Source organism: Oncorhynchus clarkii, chromosome 28, assembly GCF_045791955.1.
Source record: "Oncorhynchus clarkii lewisi isolate Uvic-CL-2024 chromosome 28, UVic_Ocla_1.0, whole genome shotgun sequence".
Classification (NCBI taxonomy): domain Eukaryota; kingdom Metazoa; phylum Chordata; class Actinopteri; order Salmoniformes; family Salmonidae; genus Oncorhynchus; species Oncorhynchus clarkii.
The window spans coordinates 42,070,355-42,093,309 of NC_092174.1; positions in this window are offsets into that span (position 1 = coordinate 42,070,355).

A 22,955-nucleotide genomic window follows, 5' to 3' on the forward strand; every position below is an offset into this window, starting at 1 on the left:
GGGCCCTGTAGCTCCAGGGCCCTGTAGCATGTTATAGAGGGCAGATCCAGGTAGCATGTTATAGATAGCAGCTCCAGGGCCCTGTAGCATGTTATAGAGGGCAGCTCCAGGGCCCTGTAGCATGTTATAGAGGGCAGCTCCAGGGCCCTGTAGCATGTTATAGAGGGCAGCTCCAGGGCCCTGTAGCATGTTATAGAGTGTAGCTCCAGGGCCCTGTAGCATGTTATAGAGGGCAGCTCCAGGGCCCTGTAGCATGTTATAGAGGGAAGCTCCAGGTAGCATGTTATAGAGGGCAGCTCCAGGGCCCTGTAGCATGTTATCTAGAGGGCAGCTCCAGGGCCCTGTAGCATGTTATAGATAGCAGCTCCAGGTAGCATGTTATAGAGGGTAGCTCCAGGGCCCTGTAGCATGTTATAGAGGGCAGCTCCAGGGCCCTGTAGCATGTTATAGAGGGCAGCTCCAGGGCCCTGTAGCATGTTATAGATAGCAGCTCCAGGGCCCTGTAGCATGTTATAGAGGGCAGCTCCAGGGCCCTGTAGCATGTTATAGAGGGCAGCTCCAGGGCCCTGTAGCATGTTATAGATAGCAGCTCCAGGGCCCTGTAGCATGTTATAGAGGGCAGCTCCAGGGCCCTGTAGCATGTTATAGATAGCAGCTCCAGGGCCCTGTAGCATGTTATAGAGGGCAGCTCCAGGGCCCTGTAGCATGTTATAGATAGCAGCTCCAGGGCCCTGTAGCATGTTATAGAGGGCAGCTCCAGGGCCCTGTAGTATGTTATATAGAGCAGCTCCAGGGCCCTGTAGCATGTTATAGAGGGCAGCTCCAGGTTCCTGTAGCATGTTATAGAGGGTAGCTCCAGGGCTACATGAGATGATGGCGAGAGGAAAAGGATGGCACCAGATTAGGAGGAAAGGATTTTTAAATGTGATTTTACTAGGCAAGTCAGTTAAGAACAAATCCTTATTTTCAATGACGGCCTAGGAACGGTGGGTTAACTGCCTGTTCAGGGGCAGAACGACAACCTTTCGGTTACTAGTCCAACGCTGTAACCACTAGGCTACCCTGCCTCCCCAATGATGTCTCCAGGATACTGGAGGAAGGAAAGGGAGGACAGGAAGGAGTAAAAGAAGAAACAGAACTGCTAGCAGCTCCTGCTCTCTCTCTCCCACAGACTATCCACACGGACTCTATGCTCATCCACAGATCTCTACCCACTCGCTCACTCACACACACGCACGCACGCACTCACACACGCACGCACTCACACACGCACAAAATTATTATTGATTTGATCTTCTGTTATGCTGCTATTAACTGATTATTGATTGCCATTATCATTAGTGTTTATTTATTTATCCTGTTACTTGTCGCTATTACTCCTTTCATTAGTATATTACCATAAGTATTTATATATTCCTACTACCAGACACTTGTTATGCATATACCCACCTCAACCGCTCCAGTACCCCTGAACATTGAATAAGATACTGGTACTGACGTGTATATACAACCCCACCAGTACCCCTGAACATTGAATAAGATACTGGTACTGACCTGTATATACAACCCCTCCAGTACCCCTGCACATTAAATAAGGTACTGACACTGGTATACATGTATTAATTATTAAGTATTATTATGCATTATCATGTTGTATTTTTAAAAATTAAATTGTATATTATTATCTCTATTATTATTATTATTATTGTTATTATTATTGTTATCACTGCGTTGTTGGGAAAGAGCTCTCAAGGTAAGAATTTGACTGTACTGTTTTACACCTGTTGCATCCTGTGGCACATGGCGAATAAACTCGGAAAATAAAAACGAGTCTTTGTGTCACTCAGGGCAGATAATTGCGTCGAGCAGCAAGCAATTCCTCTCTTCAGTCTCTCTCCCTGAGCAGAGCCCTCTCAACATCCATTTCATACAGTTGAAGTCGGAAGTTTACAGACACTTCGGTTGGAGTCATTAAAACTTGTTTTTAAACCACTCCACACATTTCTTGTTAACAAACTATAGTTTGGGCAAGTCGTTTAGGACATCTACTCTGTGAATGACACAAGTAATTTTTCCAACAATTGTTTACAGATTATTTCACTTATAATTCACTGTATCACAATTCCAATGGGTCAGAAGTTTACATACAACACGTTGACTGTGCCTTTAAATAGCTTGGAAAATTCCAGAAAATGATGTCATGGCTTTAAAAGCTTCTGATAGGCTAATTGACATAATTTGAGTCAATTGGAGGTGTACCTGTGGATGTATTTGAAGGCCTACCTTCAAACTCAATGTCTCTTTGCTTGACATGATGGGAAAATCAAAAGAAATCAGTCAAGACCTCAAAAAGAATTGTAGACCTCCGCAAGTCTTGTTCATCCTTGGGAGCAATTTCCAAACGCCTGAAGGTACCACGTTCATCTGTACAAACAATAGCACGCAAGTATAAACACCATGGGACCACGAAGCCGTCATACCGCTCTGGAAAGAGATGCGTTCCGTCTCCTAGAGATGAACGTACACTGGTGCGAAAAGTGCAAATCAATCCCAGAACAACAGCAGATGCTGGATGCTGTAGAAAACAGGTACAAAACGATCTATAACCACAGTAAAACGAGTCCTATATCGACATAACCCGAAAGGCCACTCAGTAAGGAAGAAGCCACTGCTCCAAAACTGCCTTAAAAAAGCCAGACTACGGTTTGCAACTGCACTTTTTGGAGAAATGTCCTCTGGTCTGATGAAACAAAAATTGAACTGTTTGGTCATAATGACCATTGTTATGTTTGGAGGAAAAAGGGGAGGCTTGCAAGCTGAAGAACACCATCCCAACCGTGAAGCTCGGGGGTGGCAGCATCATGTTGTGGGGGTGCTTTGCTGCAGGTGGGACTGGTGCACTTCACAAAATAGATGCTATCATGAGGCAGGAGAATTATGTGGATATATTGAGGCATCATCTCAAGACATCAGTCAGGAAGTTAAAGCTTGGTCGCAAATGGGCCTTCCAAATGACCCCAAGCATACTTCCAAAGTTGTGGCAAAATGGCTTAGGGCAACAAAGTCAAGGTATTGGAGTGGCCATCACAAAGCCCTGACCTCAATCTTATAGAACATTTGTGGGCAGAACTGAAAAAGCAAGGAGGGCTACAAACCTGACTCAGTGACACCAGCTCTGTCAGGAGGAATGGACCAAAATTCACCCAACGTTTTGGTGGAAGCTTGTGGAAGGCTACCCGAAACATTTGACCCAAGTTAAACAATTTAAAGGCAGTGCTACCAAATATTTTCACTAGGATTAAATGTCAGGACTTGTGAAAAACTGAATTTAAATGTATTTAAATGTATTTAAATGCTAAGGTGTATGCTAACTTCCAACTTCAACTGTATTTCATCTAAACGACCGCACGCCAACTTCACCATGCCTGCTTTCAAAATGGCACTCGGTTCACTGTACTGTATAGTACGCTGCCTTTACATTGGTAGGATGTAACAAAACCATTTACCACTGTAGGATGGGAGTTATAGTGGTAGGATAGGAGTTAGAGTGGTAGGATGGGAGTTAGAGTGGTAGGATGGGAGTTAGAGTTGTTACATAGGAGTTAGAGTGGTAGGATGGGAGTTAGATTGGTAGGATGGGAGTTAGAGTGGTAGGATGGGAGGTAGAGTGGTAGGATGGGAGGTAGAGTGGTAGGATGGGAGCTAGAGTGGTAGGATGGGAGTTAGAGTGGTAGGATGGGAGTTAGAGTGGTAGGATGGGAGGTAGAGTGGTAGGATGGGAGTTAGAGTGGTAGGATGGGAGTTAGAGTGGTAGGATGGGAGGTAGAGTGGTAGGATGGGAGTTAGAGTGGTAGGATGGGAGAAGGTGATGAGAAATGTAAAATCCTGGTGTTGTGATTGGATGAGTGTTATGTGGTTCAACTTCTGTCATATAAAACAGATAAATGATCAATGTGGATCAGTTTCAAGAGGATATTTATGTCTCACTTTATAGTTTATAGGTCCTTTGTACTTTTGTGTGTTTTTCATTGCAACAGGAGAATGTTCATATTGTCATTATTTTTTGGTCAGTACGTATTGCAATTATGTGTGGGTGGGTGGATGTTTGTGTGTGGGCATGCCTCCCTCCCTCCCTCGCTCCCTCGCTCCCTCGCTCCCTCCACCTCTGTCTCCCTGTCGGTGTGACTTGGTGCATGGCCATTAAGAGCTGTCCATGCCGTGCTGGTGTGCTGGTGTGCTGCTGCCATTTACCAGCACGGCAGAACCCTGTCACCCCTGTCACTGTGACTGACAGCAGAGCGGGGGTGTTGTGCTGAATCCACCCAGCGGACTGAAGACCATCTGTCAGATAGACACAGGTAAGGAAGTCACAGCAGTATATCTACACTGAAATTGTATGATAGAAACTGGAGGGGCGCTGGACACCACTCCTCTGTCTCTCGCTCTTTCACTCTTTCACTCTGTCCCTCCCTCCCTCCCTCCCTCCCTCCCTCCCTCCCTCCCTCCCTCCCTCCCTCCCTCCCTCCCTCCCTTCCAATAACCCTGTGGTCAGACCAGAGGCTCTACCCCCATCTAAGCTTAGATACGAGGCCCTGTTTCCCTTAGCACAGTATCTCTCTCCCCCTCTCTTTTTTCTGTCTCTCTCTTTCTCTGTCTCTCTCTTTCTCTGTCTCTCTCTCTCTCTCTCTCTCTCTCTCTCTCTCTCTCTCTCTCTCTCTCTCTCTCTCTGTCTCTAACTCTCTCTCTCTCTCTCTCTCTCTCTCTCTCTCTCCCTCCCTCCCCCTCAATAACCCTGTGGTCAGACCAGAGGCCCTACCCCCACCTAAGCTTAGATATGAGGCCCTGTTTCCCTTAGCACAGTATCTCTCTCCCCCTCTTTTTTTTCTCTCTCTCTCTCTCTCTCTGTCTCTCCCCCCTCTCTCTCTCTCTCTCTCTCTCTCTCTCTCTCTCTTTCTCTTTCTCTTTCTCTTTCTCTGTCTCTGTATCTCTCTCTCTCTCTCCCTCTCTCTCTCTCCCTCTCTCTTTCTCTGTCTCTCTCTCTCCCTCTCTCTCTCTATGCTCAGAGCATTTCTCTTAGTACAGCATCACTGTTACCCATGCATTACCTACCTGCCATAATATTTCATGCGATGATGTCACTACTTTGTGAGGTGTTTCCTGCGGTTACCGGGGGTCCCCATGCTCTGTTGCTGTATCAACCCGCCGTAGGGCTGCGGCTACCGTGGTTACTGGAGCAGCAAATTGGAAATGGAAGTCGTGGCAGATTTATGAATAGGTGGCTTCACCTTTAAATAAGTGGCTTCACCTAGGGTTGTGGCTTCCCCTTTAAATAAGTGGCTTCACCTAGGGTTGTGGCTTCCCCTTTAAATAAGTGGCTTCACCTAGGGTTGTGGCTTCCCCTTTAAATAAGTGGCTTCATCTAGGGTTGTGGCTTCCCCTTTAAATAAGTGGCTTCACCTAGGGTTGTGGCTTCCCCTTTAAATAAGTGGCTTCACCTAGGGTTGTGGCTTCCCCTTTAAATAAGTGGCTTCACCTAGGGTTGTGGCTTCCCCTTTAAATAAGTGGCTTTTATTGTCATGCAAATGACTGCCGGTCTCACGGTAATTGACCGTTAATTAAAATAAACAATTTTGTTATTTCCACAAACTGCTGAGTCTAATTAATATAGACCGTCACAATAAATCCTACATTTTGATATGAAGAAAATGTATTTCAGAATATCAGTCGGCCTACTGTAGGTTATCTGGCTATGCACCATGCCAATGGCAGCCTAGGCTGTAGTTCATCTAGCAGACAAGATAGGCTTATATATCTGTTCCATTATTATAATATTATATGATGTTAAAGTAAGACGAATATAATTGAACTTGGTAGAATAGAATCAAAAGGAAATGTTTCCCATTCTGGAGCAAGTGCACATACGAAGGGGTTATGTTGAGCTTAAAGGTGATCATTTGAAACAGGTCCAATATGCTAGATTAAGAGTTATTTGGCAACTTTAGTTGTGAATGATACAAACCTTAGAATGTGTCAGAAAATCATAACATATATGGGTGCATGATGGGACTATAGGATATTGATTATTAGTAATAAAAGAAAGCAACAAATCGTCTCAATCCCATTTGTGTGTGAAGTATTGTGGCAACAGCAGTAAACTGTGTAGTCGTCAAAAACAACACAGGGATAAATGTACTGTAACAGTTCTTTGTCCAAAGGCTGAATACTGGTACACACACTCTATCTTCCTATACAGTCTCAGCAGAAAGGGTACCAACAATGTCACTGTTGTCATAGTGCTTACCTTGTTACCATGGTAATGTTTGGTGTTGGCACAGAGACAGGTCCCAGTCTAGTACTGGATGAAACTATCCAGCTGCTACTGTACAGCACAGCAGAGTCACCATGGAACGCTCAATGTTCACATCCCAAATGGAGGGGTCGCAAATGGCACCCTATTCCCTATATAGTGCACTACTTTTGACCCGAGGTCTATGGACCCCAGTCAGAAGTAGTGCACTACATGGGGAATAGGGTGCCATTTGGGATGCACAGAGTGACCTCACAGTGACCATCAGGCTGGCCAGACACCAGTCAGTGACCATCAGTCTGGCCAGACACCAGTCAGTGACCATCAGGCTGGCCAGACACCAGTCAGTGACCATCAGGCTGGCCAGACACCAGTCAGTGACCATCAAGCTGGTCAGACACCAGTCAGTGACCATCAGGCTGGCCAGATACCAGTCAGTGACCATCAGGCTGGCCAGACACCAGTCAGTGACCATCAGGCTGGCCAGACACCAGTCAGTGACCATCAGGCTAGCCAGACACCAGTCAGTGACCATCAGTCTGGCCAGACACCAGTCAGTGACCATCAAGCTGGCCAGACACCAGTCAGTGACCATCAGGCTGGCCAGACACCAGTCAGTGACCATCAGGCTAGCCAGACACCAGTCAGTGACCATCAAGCTGGCCAGACACCAGTCAGTGACCATCAGGCTGGCCAGACACCAGTCAGTGACCATCAGGCTGGCCAGACACAAGTCAGTGACCATCAGGCTGGCCAGACACCAGTCAGTGACCATCAGGCTAGCCAGACACCAGTCAGTGACCATCAAGCTGGCCAGACACCAGTCAGTGACCATCAGTCTGGCCAAACACCAGTCAGTGACCATCAGGCTGGCCAGACACCAGTCAGTGACCATCAAGCTGGCCAGACACCAGTCAGTGACCATCAAGCTGGCCAGACACCAGTCAGTGACCATCAGGCTGGCCAGACACCAGTCAGTGACCATCAAGCTGGCCAGACACCAGTCAGTGACCATCAGTCTGGCCAGACACCAGTCAGTGACCATCAGGTTGGCCAGACACCAGTCAGTGACCATCAGGCTAGCCAGACACAAGTCAGTGACCATCAAGCTGGCCAGACACCAGTCAGTGACCATCAGGCTGGCCAGATACCAGTCAGTGACCATCAGGCTGGCCAGACACCAGTCAGTGACCATCAGGCTGGCCAGACACCAGTCAGTGACCATCAGGCTAGCCAGACACCAGTCGACGTGTTGAAAAGCCAGGTGACAAAATAGAAGAGGAGCAATCAATGGAAGCTGCTGACAAAGATTGGCAGGGGAGAGAGTGAGAGAGAGAGAGAGAGAGAGAGAGAGAGAGAGAGAGAGAGAGAGAGAGAGAGAGAGAGAGAGAGAGAGAGAGAGAGAAAATCAGTCGACGGCACTGTGACAAATGTGGGTCACACCTCTGCTGTGAAATTCAAAAAAAGTCATTTGTTGGGAATTGATTTTCTAATGACATCAGAGAGCTGTGAATGAGTTCCGCTCCGGTCTCCCCTGTCTACTATAACGACACTATTACCCAGACTGAGAAAAAGACAGGGAGCGAGAGAGTGACTAAGAAGGAGAGAGGGCGAGAAACAGAGAGAGAGACTGAGAAGGAGAGAGAGATTGAGCTTTTGACTGAGATGCAGAGAGTGGGGGGAGAAAGAGAGAGAGAAGGGAGGTCAGTGAAAACCAAGCATGGCTTTATGCAAATGAACACCGTCGTGTGAAAATTCTATTTTATTTTGTCTTTATTCAACTTTATGGCAGCTGGGGGATGAGGTGATGAGGCTCTGGGCTCACATGGATGATGTCATCACAGGAGGTGGATGATGTCATTTCAGGAGGTGGATGATGTCATTTCAGGAGGTGGATGATGTCATTTCAGGAGGTGGATGATGTCATCACAGGAGGTGGATGATGTCATCACAGGAGGTGGATGATGTCATCACAGGAGGTGGATGATGTCATCACAGGAGGTGGATGATGTCATTTCAGGAGGTGGATGATGTCATCACAGGAGGTGGATGATGTCATTTCAGGAGGTGGATGATGTCATTTCAGGAGGTGGATGATGTCATCACAGGAGGTGGATGATGTCATCACAGGAGGTGGATGATGTCATCACAGGAGGTGGATGATGTCATTTCAGGAGGTGGATGATGTCATTACAGGAGGTGGATGATGTCATCACAGGAGGTGGATGATGTCATTACAGGAGGTGGATGATGTCATCACAGGAGGTGGATGATGTCATCACAGGAGGTGGATGATGTCATTTCAGGAGGTGGATGATGTCCAACCAATATGGTTGAGGAGGAGGCTAGGAAGAAAATAGGATACGATGAATCAAGGAAAGATTATTTGAGATAGAGCCTTGTTCCTTGTTCCTGTTTAGTTAGTCAGCTGGTTGTGTTCTACACCTACACTGTTGAACAGATGGACAAGCTCTGTTTGGGCCAAATGCTTTATATTGAATACATTGTGGGGACTTCGTCAGACGAGGAAAAGGTCTACTTTTGCTTTAGGTAAAATCAGTGTGGTGTTCAGAGATTCAGCACCGCTGAAGCGGACAGCGAATCAGAGCTCGACGTTCAGCGGCAGGGTAGCCTAGTGGTTAGAGCGTTGGACTAGTAACCGGAAGGTTGCAAGTTCAAACCCCCGAGCTGACAAGGTACAAATCTGTCGTTCTGCCGCTGAACAGGCAGTTAACCCACTGTTCCTAGGCCGTCATTGAAAATAAGAATTTGTTCTTAACTGACTTGCCTAGTTAAATAAAGGTACATTTTTTTTTTTAAATCAGCACCGCGAATCAGAGCTCAACATTCAGCATTCAGCACCGCTGAAGCGGACAGCGAATCAGAGCTCGACGTTCAGCACCGCATGGCAGTGGGCAGCAACTTTCAAAAGTATTAGAGAACTATAACCATACGTATGTATACGTATAATGTGTCTTATTCTCTGTTATGTTATGACTGTCATAATGTACAGTATACTGTGTGATAGTGTACAGTATACTGTGTGATAATGTACAGTATACTGTGTGATAATGTACAGTATAATGTGTGATAATGTACTGTATGTGTGATAGTGTACAATATATGGTATGATAGTGTACAGTATAATGTGTGATAATGTACAGTATACTGTGTGATAATGTACAGTATACTGTGTGATAATGTACAGTATAATGTGTGATAAAGTACAGTATAATGTGTGATAATGTACTGTATGTGTGATAGTGTGCAGTATAATGTGTGATAGTGTACAGTATAATGTGTGATAATGTACAGTATACTGTGTGATAATGTACAGTATACTGTGTGATAATGTACAGTATACTGTATAATAATGTACTGTATGTGTGATAGTGTACAGTATAATGTGTGATCGTGTACAGTATAATGTGTGATAGTGTACAGTATAATGTGTGATAGTGTACAGTATAATGTGTGATAATGTACTGTATGTGTGATAGTGTACAGTATAATGTGTGATAGTGTACAGTATACTGTGTGATAATGTACAGTATACTGTGTGATAGTGTACAGTATAACGTGTGATAATGTACAGTATAATGTGCGATAATATACAGTATAATGTGTGATAATGTACAGCACAATCTGTGATAATGTACAGTATAATGTATGATAGTGTACAGTATAATGTGTGATAATGTACAGTATAATGTGTGATAATGTACATTATAATGTGTGATAATGTACAGTATACTGTTCGATAATGTACAGCATACTGTTTGATAATGTACAGTATACTGTGTGATAATGTACAGTATAATGTGTGATAATGTACAGTATAATGTGTGACAATGTACAGTATAATGTGTGATAATGTACAGTATAATGTGTGATAATGTACAGTATAATGTGTGATAATGTACAGTATAATGTGTGATAATGTACAGTATATGGCCACTGGAACTGGATACCATGATGCTATTCACTATTTTATTAGGATTCCCATTAGCTGTTGCAAAAGCAGCAGCTACTCTTCCTGGGGGTCCAACACAGAACAGGAAACATGATATAATACAGAACATTAAAATAGACAAGAACAGCCCAAGGACAGAACTACATAAATGAATTTAAAAAAGGCACACGTAGCCTACATATCAATACATACACACAAACTATCTAGGTCAAACAGGGGAGAGGTGGTGTGCCGTGGGGTGTTAGTTTATCTGTTTTTTTAAACCAGGTGGGCTGTTCACTTGAGCCATATGCTTGCAGGACTTGCTTTTTGGAGTGTGGTGTCAGAAAAGCAGAGCATCTCTTTATTACAGCTAGACCTCTCCCCATCTTTACAACCATTGAATCTATATGTTTTGACCATGACAGTTTACAATCTAAGGTAAAGCCAAGTCATTTAGTCTCCTCAACTTGTTCAACAGCCACACCATTCATTACCAGATTCAGCTGAGGTCTAGAACTTAAGGAATGATTTGTACCAAATACAACGCTCTTAGTTTTAGAGATGTTCAGGACCAGTTTATTACTGGCCACCCATTCCAAAACAGACTGCAATTCTTTGTTAAGTGTTTCGGTGACTTAGCCGTGGTTGCTGATTCGTATATATTGTTGAATCTTCAGCATACATGGACACACAGACTTTATTTAATGTCAGTGGCAGGTCATTGGTAAACATAGAAAAGAGTAGAGGGCCTAGAGAGCTGCCCTGCGGTACACCACACTTTACATGTTTGACATTAGAGAAGCATCCATTTAAAGAAACACCTTTGAGTTCTATTAGATAGATAGCTCTGTATCCACGATATGGCAGAGGCTGAAAAGACAAAACACGTACATTTTTTTCAACAACATGTTATGGTTAATCATATCAAAGGCTGCACTGAAATCTAACACTACAGCTCCCACAATCTTCTTATTATCAAGTTCTTTCAACCAATCATCAGTCATTTGTGTCAGCGCAGGACATGTTGAGTGCCCTTCTCTATAAGCATGCTTAAAGTCTGTTGTTAATTTGTTTACAGAAAAATAGCATTGTATTTGGTCAAACACAATTTTACTTTTACGGAATGACTTTGGCTTCCCTCCAGGCCTGAGGACAAATACTTTCCTCTAGACTCAGATTAAAGATATGACCGATAGGAGTGGCTATAGAGTCAGCTACCATCCTCAGTAGCTTTCCATCTAAGTTGTCAATGCCAGGAGGTTTGTCATTATTGATCGATAACAATCATTTTTCCATCTCTCCCACACTGACATTACAAAATTCACACATAGAACTGATGTCCTCTCTCGATGACTAGGTTAGCTGATAGGCCAAATAACTCCTCAGACCCAGCCTTGGTCGGCAGGATCACTGGACAGAGAGTAGCAGACCTAGCAACAGATGCCAAATGTGTCGCGGGATCCAAACTAAAAAGTTTTCTAGCTACAAAGAAACTTTCCAATGCACTTTTAAAACAGCAAACTCTCCAAAACAACAAATCGAGCTCTCCCTCGTTCCACATTTAACAGGAAGTGACAGGAAGTGACGAGAGTAAAGGGAAGAGCATATTACACCATGCTATAAACATATACACACACACACACACACACACACACACACACACACACACACACACACACACACACACACACACACACACACACACACACACACACACACACACAGTACTTCCTCTTCATCGTATTTACTTGCCTTGTTTGTGTTCTGACATCATTGTGCCTCTTCTAAGTAACATGAACAAGTCAAACGCTCTTGATTTGTGGTGGGGGATAAATAAACAAGTAAATAAATAAATATTCTGCAAGTGGATTATCTCTGAGTCATTCCAGTCTTTGAGAACACCTGAAGCAGTTTTTTTTTATTTTCTTGATTATCTTTTAAGTGACTGTCATGAATGCCAATCCTAATTTATGATAATATGGCATCCCTCCCCTTCCTCCTCCTCCTCATCCTCCTCAGCCTCTTCATCCTCCTCAGCCTCCTCCTCCTCCTCATCCTCCTCCTCATCCTCCTCCTCCTCCTCATCCTCCTCATCCTCCTCCTCTTCCCTAAACAGAAGTGGTTAGATTTCACTTTCAGGCAGTTGATTTTGACACTTGCTGCATGGCAACTGAATGTCAGAAACCGTAAACACGATCAGTTTGGTCTGTCTTGTGTCTGCTGTGAGTAGATAAACAGTAATGGTAGGTATATGGCATTAAAGATATATTCACTGTAAACTCTACACGCCCCTCCAACCCCCCCTGTCTGCAGCAGTCCCTCAAAGTGTTTTGTAATTCTAGTGTTGTCTCTAGCTAGCTGTCGTTACACTGGGAGACTTTTATGGTGCTGGCAAGGTGCATACTGACACACACACACACACACACACACACACACACACACACACACACACACACACACACACACACACACACACACACACACACACACACACACACACACACACACACACACACACACACACACACACACACATTTAGCTAGTTGCCTCTACTGTGAGAATGTTACAATACTGACAGGGTTTTCTCATTTTCACTGAGTGAAATATAATATTTGGCTAGTGAAGAGGTTTGCTTTGGGCAAGAGCTGGTCACATAAGAACTGTGTCTGCCTACGTGCCTGTGTGTGTGTGTCTGTGTGTGCGTACATACTCGGCCTCCCCAGCTTCATCAGTATTCAGTCAGTGTGTAGAGTCAGTGGTCCTGCCTCCCCCACCCCATGGTTTCTGGTGGAGGAACGGAGAGCCACACCTGAAATGAGAGCCAGAGAGCCGTTCAGTCTGCTACCCAGGCCTGTGGGGATAATGACGGCCTTTGATGGCTGGACAAGAAAAAAATCCAAACTTCCACTTCAGAGCCGCTTCAGGGACTCCCATTACATGACCACTATTTTCTCTACACTGTTTTTGTGTAAACATCGGTCTAATCTGTATAATTGGTCTAATCGGTATAATCGATCAGTCCAGATTGAAATATAGTAAGTATATTTCAAGGTTTAAACAAAAGTCTGCATTAACCTGCTAAGCTAAAGCCTAGATGCTAAGGGAGTGGGTTCACCAAACCACTTTAAACCAGTTCTGTACAGCTCACCACACTTAGCCCTAGATGGTTATGCTCAAACGATGCTGACAGTCTACCGAGAGACTAAAGGGCGCAGCTCTCTCAGACTGCAGTCTATTGATTAACTAGAGGAGGCACACGTTTCATCTCTGTCACTCCCATGAGGGATCCAAATGAAGAGGGGAGGAGAGAGAGAGAGAGAGAGAGAGAGAGAGAGCAACAGTAAAAGCTGGCACCCAATGTGGATCTAGCATTTATCTGCCGATCTTTCAGCGCCTCTGTGTTTTAGGGACCACCATCTGTAGACACATTGTTCAAGGGATTCTACATGTAAAATCAGTGCTTACTCGGTTAGGTTCAGAGGTGCTCAGTAGTCTCGGCCAGAAAACGCTATTGGTGCGTTTCTGAGCTCTTAGAGAAAGACAGATCAACTGAAGGAGGAGGCACGTGTTTAATTACTACACTATTCACAACAATGAGGGACACAAATGAAGGGGAGAGAGAGGGAGAAAGAAAGAAAGAGAAGACAAAATTAGAAACAGAGAAAGAGAGAGGGAGATCAACTGAAAAAAAACCCCACATTTAATCTGGAGAAAGAGGTCCAAATTAGGACCTGAAGGAAACCACAGAGATTCTGCAGTCCAACACAACATTTGCCCTGACAGAGATACATGTTACAGAGCTTCTAGAAAACATCCAATTAGACTAAAAGAGAATCGAGCTCCAAAGCCAACTCACCCACTCATTGTTCATATCTTTGTCCCGTAACTAAGCAGCTAAATTGGGTGATGTATGATATAGTTTAGCTGGCTAACTTCAACGTGCTTCATAATCATAATTAGGCAGAGAGAGAGAGAGAGAGAGAGAGAGAGAGAGAGAGAGAGAGAGAGAGAGAGAGAGAGAGAGAGAGAGAGAGAGAGAGAGAGAGAGAGAGAGAGAGAGAGAGAGAGAGAGAGAGAGAGAGAGAGAGAGAGAGAGAGAGAGAGAGAGAGAGAGAGAGAGAGAGAGAGAGAGAGAAGGAGAGAGAGAGAAGGAGAGAGAGAGAAGGAGAGAGAGAGAGAGAAGGAGAGAGAGAGACAGAGAGAGAGAGAGACAGAGAGAGAGAGAGAGAGAAGGAGACCGTCATAGAGGATTTGTTCTAGTTGTGGCTTCAGTACTGTAGCAATAGCTATAAGGTTGTGTGCCGTGCTGGTCTCTATCTCTAGTGTAAATGCTATCTGTTCTTCATATGGAGAGACAGAGAGACAGTCTCAGGCGTTTTTTTAGTGAATTAAAAATTGCATGATACCTATAAGGGTTATGTGCTGGGTGAGCCTCTGGTGCAAACCACTTACACGATCCTACACAGATGCAGTCATCATTGTTGCTACTATGGGTCAGGTGTGTGTGTGTGTGTGTGTGTGTGTGTGTGTGTGTGTGTGTGTGTGTGTGTGTGTGTGTGTGTGTGTGTGTGTGTGTGTGTGTGTGTGTGTGTGTGTGTGTGTGTGTGTGTGTGTGTGTGTGTGTGTGTGTGTGTGTGTGTGTGTGTGTGTGTGTGTGTGTGTGTGTGTGTGTGTGTGTGTGTGTGCCTGAGTGCTCAGGGGCAGGAGTGTTTTTGCCAACCCACTGATATCCATCTTTAATCAAGAGAGCTAGGAGACAAATTTTCATGAAACCATATCAGAGACATGTACATGCTACACATGCCCTGGAAGAGAGGTGATGCCTGAGGAGAGGTGGTGCCTTAAGAGAGGTGGTGCCTGAGGAGAGGTGGTGCCTGAGGAGAGTTGGTGCCTGAGCATAGGTGGTGCCTCATGAGAGGTGGTGCCTGAGAAGAGTTGGAGCCTGAGCATAGGTGGTGTCTGATGAGAGGTGGTACCTGATGAGAGGTGGTGCCTGAGGAGATTTGGTGCCTGAGCATAGGTGGTTCCAGAGCAGAGGTGGTGCCCGAGGAGAGGTGGTGCCTGGGGGGAGATGGTGCCCGAGGAGAGGTGGTGCCTGAGAGGAGGTGGTGCCTGAGGAGAGGTGGTGCCCGAGGAGAGGTGGTGTCTGGGAGGAGATGGTGCCTGAGGAGAAGTGGTGCCTGGTGAGAGGTGGTGCCTGAGGAGAGTTGGTGCCTGAGAAGTGGTGGTGCCTGAGGAGAGTTGGTGCCTGATGAGAGGTGGTGTCTGAGGAGAGGTGGTGCCTGAGGAGAGTTGGTGCCTGAGCATAGGTGGTGCCTGATGAGGGGTGGTACCTGATGAGAGGTGGTGCCTGAGGAGCGTTGGTGCCTGAGCATAGGTGGTTTCCGAGGAGAGGTGGTGCCCGAGGAGAGGTGGTGCCTGGGGGGAGATGGTGCCCGAGGACAGGTGGTGCCTGAGTGGAGATGGTGCCTGAGGAGAGGTGGTGCCTGAGTGGAGATGGTGCCTGAGGAGAGGTGGTGCCTGAGGAGAGGCGGTGCCTGAGGAGAGGTGGTGCCTGAGGAGAGGTGGTGCCTGAGGAGAGGCGGTGCCTGAGGAGAGGTGGTGCCTGAGGAGGAAGACAAGGATGATACTTTAATATTATCACGGGCCACAGGAGATAGGGTGGATGGAGGGATGGAGGGAAAAGGGGTGTTTAAACTGCTCTATAAATGCCAGTCAATGTGGAATAACCAGGTCCCCCCTAGCTAACAGACTTCCTCAGGCCAGGCAGGTTGCGTTTGGTCATATCTCCTCGTATCAACCGACCAACAGGACCGTTTGGTCATATCTCCTCGTACCAACCGACCAACAGGACCGTTTGGTCATATCTCCTCGTATCAACCAACCAACAGGAGCGTTTGGTCATATCTCCTCGTACCAACCGACCAACAGGACCGTTTGGTCATATCTCCTCGTACCAACCAACCAACAGGACGTTTGGTCATATCTCCTCGTACCAACTGACCAACAGGACCGTTTGGTCATATCTCCTCGTACCAACCAACCAACAGGAGCGTTTGGTCATATCTCCTCGTACCAACCAACCAACAGGAGCGTTTGGTCATATCTATCTCCTTATTCTCATTCACATACCTCATTCTCTCTTCTCTCTCTCTCTCTCTCTCTCTCTCTCTGTCTCTCTCTCTCTCTCTCTCTCTCTCTCTCTCTTTCAGTATCTCCCTTCTCCCTCCATTTTAAACTCTGATGGCTCCATCCCCCTGTTCAGTCAGATGAGATTAAATGCTGTTAATGTTATTCTTTACAACATTAAGGCTAAATGGAATGACAGTAACCGTTCATAAGCGGTGTCTTTGGATGGCTGAGATGGAGGGTTCAACACTCAGACGCAGGAGGACTCTGATGTCTTCCGGTCCATTCATTTAATGTATTCTTGAATATCTAGCCTCATATGCTATATTTATTGAAAACTTCAATTTTCATTAAAAAAACTGGAATGATGAAATGGAATGGACATTTCCAAGAAGCAGCATGTCGTCTCGAATAATTGTGGTTGAGTCGTGCCTGGTTTCTATTTTCTGAGAACCACGTCGTTCACATCACAGCACACCAGAGTCAAATAGACCTCTGGTCTGTTGTCTATCCGCTCAGATCAAGTGTCTAGAGGCTATGGGGATGATTTGGGATTCAGTTTTACACTGGTCTGAGAACCATGCAGTCCATATTGCAGCACACCAGACATGTAGAGGGAGAGAGGCTGTAGAGTGAGAGGTTGTAGAGAGAGGCTGTAGAGAGAGAGAGGCTGTAGAGTGAGAGGCTGTAGAGAGAGAGAGAGAGAGAGAGACTGTAGAGAGAGAGAGATAGACTGTAGAGAGAGAGAGAGAGAGAGAGAGAGAGAGAGAGAGAGAGAGACTGTAGAGAGAGAGAATGAGGCTGTAGAGTGAGAGGTTGTAGAGAGAGAGAGAGAGAGAGACTGTAGAGAGAGGCTGTAGAGAGAGAGAGGCTGTAGAGTGAGAGGCTGTAGAGAGAGAGAGAGAGAGAGAGAGACTGTAGAGAGAGAGAGAGAGAGGCTGTAGAGGGAGAGAGAGGGGTTGTAGAGAGAGGCTGTAGAGAGAGAGAGGCTGTAGAGTGAGAAGCTGTAGAGAGAGAGAGACTGTAGAGAGAGAGAGAGAGAGACTGTAGAGAGAGAGAGAGAGAGACTGTAGAGAGAAAGAAGCTATAGAGAGAGGTTGTAGAGAGAGGCTGTAGAGAGAGAGGCTGTAGAGAGAGAGGTTGTAGACAGAGAGAGAGAGAGAGAGAGAAGCTATAGATAGAAGTTGTAGAGAGAGGCTGTAGTAGTCTGTTGGAGTTTTCAGCTATGAAGACTTTAGGCTATAGAGAGAATGAGGCTGTAAAGAGAGGCTGTAGAGATAGAGAGAAGCTAGAGAGAGTCTGAAGAAAGAGAGAGGCTGCAGAGAGAGGCTGTAGAGAGAATGAGGCTGTAGAGAGAATGAGGCTGCAGAGAGAGGCTGTAGATAGAATGAGGCTGTAGATAGAATGAGGCTGTAGAGAGAATGAGACTGTAGAGAGAGGCTGTAGAGAGAGAGAGAGAGAGAGACTGTAGAGAGAGGCTGTAGAGAGAGAGAGAGAGAGAGAGACTGTAGAGAGGCTGTAGAGATAGAGAGAAGCTAGAGAGAGAGAGAGGCTGCAGAGAGAGAGAGGCTGCAGAGAGAGAGAGAGGCTGTAGAGAGAATGAGGGTGTAAAAAGAGAGAGGCTGTAGAGAGAGAGGCTGTAGAAGGTGAGAGCCTGTAGAAAGAGAGAAGCTGTAGAAAGAGGGAGAGGATGTAGAGGGAGAGACTGTAGAGAGAGAGAGGCTGTAGAGAGGGAGACGCTGTAGAGTGAGAGAGGCTGTAGAAAGAGAGAGCCTGTAGAGAGAGAGAGGATGTAGAGAGAAAGAGGCTGTAGAAAGAGAGAGGCTGTAGAGAGAGAGAGGATGTAGAGAGAAAGAGGCTGTAGAAAGAGAGAGGCTGTAGAGAGAATGAGGCTGTAGAAACAGTGAAGCTGTGGAAAGTGAGAGGCTGTAGAAAGAGGCTGTAGTGAGAGGCTGTAGTGAGAGGCTGTAGAAAGAGGCTGTAGTGAGTGGCTGTAGTGAGAGGCTGGAGTGAGTGGCTGTAGAGAGAAAGATAAGATATAGAGAGAATGAGGCTGTAGAGAGAGAGAGGCTGTAGAGAGAGGCTATAGTAGTCTGTTGGAGTTTTCAGCTACGAAGACTTTGGGAAAGAATTGCATCACATCAAACAGAACAGAACAGAGAGGCCTGTAGTAGTCTGTACTCTTATGTAGCCTATTTCCCAGCCTAGCATCACCTTCTACAGATCCCTCTATTTCCCCAGCCTAGCATCACATTGTACAGATCCCTCTAATTCCCCAGCCTAGCATCACCTTCTACATATCCCTCTATTTCCCCAGCCTAGCATCACATTGTACAGATCCCTCTATTTCCCCAGCCTAGCATCACCTTCTACAGATCCCTCTAATTCCCCAGCCTAGCATCACATTCTACAGATCCCTCTAATTCCCCAGCCTAGCATCACCTTGATCCCTCTAATTCCCCAGCCTAGCATCATGTTCTACAGATCCCTCTAATTCCCCAGCCTAGCATCACCTTAGTCCCTCTAATTCCCCAGCCTAGCATCACCTTGATCCCTCTAATTCCCCAGCCTAGCATCACGTTCTACAGATCCCTCTAATTCCCCAGCCTAGCATCACCTTAGTCCCTCTAATTCCCCAGCCTAGCATCACCTTGATCCCTCTAATTCCCTCTAATTCCCCAGCCTAGGATCACATTCTACAGATCCCTCTAATTCCCCAGCCTAGTATCACGTTCTACAGATCCCTCTAATTCCTCAGCCTAGCATCACCTTGTACATATCCCTCTATTTCCCCAGCCTAGCATCACCTTCTACAGAAAACTCTATTTCCCCAGCCTCACATTGTACATATCCCTCTATTTCCCCAGCCTAGCATCACCTTCTACAGATCCCTCTATTTCCCCAGCCTACCATCACGTTCTACAGATCCCTCTAATTCTCCAGCCTAGCATCACGTTCTACAGATCCCTCTATTTCCCCAGCCTAGCATCACCTTGATCCCTCTAATTCCCCAGCCTAGCATCACCTTCTACATATCCCTCTATTTCACCAGCCTAGCATCACCTTCTACAGATCCCTCTAATTCCCCAGCCTCACATTGTACAGATCCCTCTAATTCCCCAGCATCACCTTGTACAGATCACTCTATTTCCCCAGCCTAGCATCACCTTGATCCCTCTAATTCCCCAGCCTAGCATCACCTTCTACAGATCCCTCTAATTCCCCAGCCTAGCATCACGTTCTACAGATCCCTCTAATTCCCCAGCCTAGCATCACGTTCTACAGATCCCTCTAATTCCCCAGCCTAGCATCACGTTCTACAGACCCCTCTAATTCCCCAGCCTAGCATCACCTTGATCCCTCTAATTCCCCAGTCTAGCATCACCTTGATCCCTCTAATTCCCCAGCCTAGCATCACCTTGATCCCTCTAATTCCCCAGCCTAGCATCACCTTCTACAGATCCCTTTAATTCCCCAGCCTAGCATCACCTTGATCCCTCTAATTCCCCAGCCTAGCATCACCTTGATCCCTCTAATTCCCTCTAATTCCCCAGCCTAGGATCACATTCTACAGATCCCTCTAATTCCCCAGCCTAGCATCACGTTCTACAGATCCCTCTAATTCCCCAGCCTAGCATCACGTTCTACAGATCCCTCTAATTCCCCAGCCTAGCATCACATTCTACAGATCCCTCTAATTCCCCAGCCTAGCATCACCTTGATCCCTCTAATTCCCCAGCCTAGCATCATGTTCTACAGATCCCTCTAATTCCCCAGCCTAGCATCACCTTAGTCCCTCTAATTCCCCAGCCTAGCATCACCTTGATCCCTCTAATTCCCCAGCCTAGCATCACGTTCTACAGATCCCTCTAATTCCCCAGCCTAGCATCACCTTAGTCCCTCTAATTCCCCAGCCTAGCATCACCTTGATCCCTCTAATTCCCTCTAATTCCCCAGCCTAGGATCACATTCTACAGATCCCTCTAATTCCCCAGCCTAGTATCACGTTCTACAGATCCCTCTAATTCCTCAGCCTAGCATCACCTTGTACATATCCCTCTATTTCCCCAGCCTAGCATCACATTGTACAGATCCCTCTATTTCCCCAGCCTAGCATCACCTTGTACAGATCCCTCTATTTCACCAGCCTAGCATCACCTTCTACAGAAAACTCTATTTCCCCAGCCTCACATTGTACATATCCCTCTATTTCCCCAGCCTAGCATCACCTTCTACAGATCCCTCTAATTCCCCAGCCTAGCATCACTTTCTACAGATCCCTCTATTTCCCCAGCCTAGCATCACCTTGATCCCTCTAATTCCCCAGCCTAGCATCACCTTCTACATATCCCTCTATTTCACCAGCCTAGCATCACGTTCTACAGATCCCTCTAATTCCCCAGCCTCACATTGTACAGATCCCTTTATTTCCCCAGCCTAGGATCACCTTGATCCCTCTAATTCCCTCTAATTCCCCAGCCTAGGATCACATTCTACAGATCCCTCTAATTCCCCAGCCTAGTATCACGTTCTACAGATCCCTCTAATTTCCCAGCCTAGCATCACGTTCTACAGATCCCTCTATTTCCCCAGCCTAGCATCACCTTGATCCCTCTAATTCCCCAGCCTAGCATCACCTTGTACAGATCCCTCTATTTCCCCAGCCTAGCATCACCTTGTACAGATCCCTCTATTTCCCCAGCCTAGCATCACCTTGTACAGATCCATCTATTTCCACATTCTAGCATCACCTTGTATGGATCCCTCTATTTCCCCAGCCTAGCATCACCTTGTACAGATCCCTCTATTTCCCCAGCCTAGCATCACATTGTACAGATCCCTCTATTTCCTCAGCCTAGCATCACCTTGTACATATCCCTCCATTTCCCCAGCCTAGCATCACATTGTACATATCCCTCTATTTCCCCAGCCTAGCATCACATTGTACATATCCCTCTATTTCCCAGCCTAGCATCACATTGTACAGATCCCTCTATTTCCCCAGCCTAGCATCACCTTCTACAGATCCCTCTAATTCCCCAGCCTAGTATCACTTTCTACAGATCCCTCTATTTCCCCAGCCTACCATCACCTTCTACAGATCCCTCTAATTCCCCAGCCTAGCATCACCTTCTACAGATCCCTCTATTTCACCAGCCTAGCATCACCTTCTACAGATCCCTCTAATTCCCCAGCCTCACATTGTACAGATCCCTCTATTTCCCCAGCATCACCTTGTACAGATCACTCTATTTCCCCAGCCTAGCATCACCTTGATCCCTCTAATTCCCCAGTCTAGCATCACCTTGATCCCTCTAATTCCCCAGCCTAGCATCACCTTGATCCCTCTAATTCCCCAGCCTAGCATCACCTTCTACAGATCCCTTTAATTCCCCAGCCTAGCATCACCTTGATCCCTCTAATTCCCCAGCCTAGCATCACCTTGATCCCTCTAATTCCCTCTAATTCCCCAGCCTAGGATCACATTCTACAGATCCCTCTAATTCCCCAGCCTAGCATCACGTTCTACAGATCCCTCTAATTCCCCAGCCTAGCATCACGTTCTACAGATCCCTCTAATTCCCCAGCCTGGCATCACGTTCTACAGATCCCTCTATTTCCTCAGCCTAGCATCACCTTGTACATATCCCTCCATTTCCCCAGCCTAGCATCACATTGTACATATCCCTCTATTTCCCCAGCCTAGCATCACATTGTACATATCCCTCTATTTCCCAGCCTAGCATCACATTGTACAGATCCCTCTATTTCCCCAGCCTAGCATCACCTTCTACAGATCCCTCTAATTCCCCAGCCTAGTATCACTTTCTACAGATCCCTCTATTTCCCCAGCCTACCATCACCTTCTACAGATCCCTCTAATTCCCCAGCCTAGCATCACCTTCTACAGATCCCTCTAATTCCCCAGCCTCACATTGTACAGATCCCTCTATTTCCCCAGCATCACCTTGTACAGATCACTCTATTTCCCCAGCCTAGCATCACCTTGATCCCTCTAATTCCCCAGTCTAGCATCACCTTGATCCCTCTAATTCCCCAGCCTAGCATCACCTTGATCCCTCTAATTCCCCAGCCTAGCATCACCTTCTACAGATCCCTTTAATTCCCCAGCCTAGCATCACCTTGATCCCTCTAATTCCCCAGCCTAGCATCACCTTGATCCCTCTAATTCCCTCTAATTCCCCAGCCTAGGATCACATTCTACAGATCCCTCTAATTCCCCAGCCTAGCATCACGTTCTACAGATCCCTCTAATTCCCCAGCCTAGCATCACGTTCTACAGATCCCTCTAATTCCCCAGCCTGGCATCACGTTCTACAGATCCCTCTAATTCCCCAGCCTAGCATCACCTTGATCCCTCTACTTCCCCAGCCTAGCATCACCTTGATCCCTCTAATTCCCCAGCCTATCATCACCTTGATCCCTCTAATTCCCTAGCCTAGCATCACCTTGATCCCTCTACTTCCCCAGCCTAGCATCACCTTGATCCCTCTACTTCCCCAGCCTAGCATCACCTTGATCCCTCTAATTCCCCAGCCTAG